This window comes from Pteropus vampyrus, unplaced genomic scaffold (assembly GCF_000151845.1).
Source record: "Pteropus vampyrus isolate Shadow unplaced genomic scaffold, Pvam_2.0 Scaffold415, whole genome shotgun sequence".
Lineage (NCBI taxonomy): Eukaryota > Metazoa > Chordata > Mammalia > Chiroptera > Pteropodidae > Pteropus > Pteropus vampyrus.
Window position 1 is genome coordinate 9,873 of NW_011889196.1, and position 2,486 is coordinate 12,358.

The following is a 2,486-nucleotide window of genomic DNA, read 5'->3' on the forward strand; positions in this document are numbered from 1 at the left end:
ATATTCATGATAAAACTCCAATGTTATTCCTAAAATGCTCACCGGATGGCGGCACAGAATAACTTTTTTTTCCTTACACTCTGATGTAACTGTTGAGATGCACACTCTTGTGCAGAAAACAAATTTGCATCTGAACTGCACTCAGATTTTGTTCTCAAAATTCACACCAGATAGCAGCAGAAAATAAATTATGATGAAATACACATGGATGTTATTTTCAATGTTCCCCCAAGATGGCAGCAGAAACAATTTTTCAAAACATGCAGTCCTTATTTTTACCAAGATGCACATGAATTGGCAGCAGATAAAAACATTTTATGATGACATGCCATTGGGTGTTGGATGTTATAAAGTGCACATGGGATAGCATCTTAAATATCTTTTCATGACATGCACTGTGGCATTATTCCCAAAATTACCATTGCATGGAAGCACAAAATGAATATTCTAAAGCCCACCAGATGGCACCAGAGAATAACTATTCATAATAATGTACACACGAGTGTTCCTCCCAAAATGCACACAAGACAGCAGCAGAGAACAAATTTTTCTGACATACACTCTGGTGTTATTTCCAAAATACTCGAGATTTCAACAGAGAATAACTTTTCATGACATACATGCGTTTTTATTCCCAAGATGTACACGAGACGGCACCAGAGAATAACTTTTCATAATGACATAAACTCAAGTGTTATTCAGAGAAGCCCACAAAATGATAGTAGAGAATAACTTTTTATGACATACACTCGGGTGTTACTTTTTTTCCGGTACTATTTTTTAACAGCAAAGAACAGACTTGGGTGTTATTCTCGATGTGCTCACAAGATGGCAGCAGAGAATAACTTTTCATGATTACGTGTACTCCGGTATTATTCCCAAAATGCACACCAGGTGGCAGAAGAGAATAATTTCTTATTACATGCACTCTGGTGTTATTCCCAAGATGCACACGAGATGGAGGCAGAAAATAAAAATTCATGATTACCTACACTCAGGTGCTATGCCTAAAATGCCCTTGAGATGGCAGCGAAGAATAACTTTCATGACGACATACACTGGAGTATTATTCAAGAGAGGCCCACGAGATGGCAGCAGAGAATAACTTAATGATGACATACACTAGATGCCCACTAGATGTAAACAGAGAATAACTTTTCATGATGACACTCAGGTCTTATTCCTAAAGTGCCCAACAGATGACAGCAGAGTATTAATTTTTATAACATACACTCTTGTGTTATTCCCAAGATGCACACAAAGTGGCAGCAAAAAATAAATTTTATGATGACATATACTTGGGTGTTATTTCAAAAGGCAAAAAAAGATGTCAGCAGAGAATAAGTTTTTCATGATTCCATAACTTGGGTGTTATTTTCAAGATGCACACGATTGGCAATAGAGAATAATTATTTATGACACACATTCTTCTGTTATTTTCAAAATGCTCACCAAATGTCAGTGGAGAGTAACTATTTTTTACATGCACTCTGGTGTTATTCTCAAGATGCACACGAGATAGAGGCAGAAAATAAATATTTGTGACTACCTACACTCGGGTGTTATTCCCAAAATGCCCACCAGATGGCAACAGTAAATAATTTTATGATATGTACTTGTGTATTATTTTCAAAATACCCATGGGATAGCAGCAGAGAATACTTTTCATGACTAGCTTTTTTGTGTTTCTCAAGATGCACTTGAAATGCCAACAGACAAAAGTTTTCATAACAACATTCCATGGGTGTTATTTTCAAAATGTACATGAGATAGCAGAAATAACATTTTATGACACGCACTGTGGTGTTACTCCCAAAATACTCACGAGATAGCAACAAGAAAAACTTTTTTACATACACTCTGTTGTTACTCCCAATATACATATAAGATGGCAGAAAATAAATTTTCGTGGTTACCTACACTCAGGTGTTATTCCCAAAATGCCCGCCAAATGGCAGCAGAAAAAAATTTTTTATGACATACACTTGGGTGTTATTTTCAAAATGACCACGAGAGGGCAGTAGAGAAAAACTTTTATGACATGCATTCCTGTGTTTTTCCCAAAGACACACATGAAATAGTGGCAGTGAAAAACTTTTCATAAGAACAATCTCCTGAGTGTTATTTTCAAAATGCACACCAGATAACAGCAGAAATAACTTTTCATGACCTACACTGTGGTTTTCTCAAAATGTCCAACAGATAGCAGCAGAAAATGACTATTCATAATAACAAACGCTTGACTGTGATTCCTAAAATGCCCACCAGGTGGCAGCAAAGAATAAATTTTTTTACATTATGGTGTTATTCTCAAAATTCACATTAGTTGAAGGCAGAAAATACATCTTCATGGTGACCTACAGTCGGGTATTATTTCTAAAATGCCCACCACATAGCAGCAGAAAACTTTTTGTGATGACATACACTTGGGAAGAACACAGACCTGCATGTCATAAATGTTATCCTCTACTGCTATGTTATTTTAT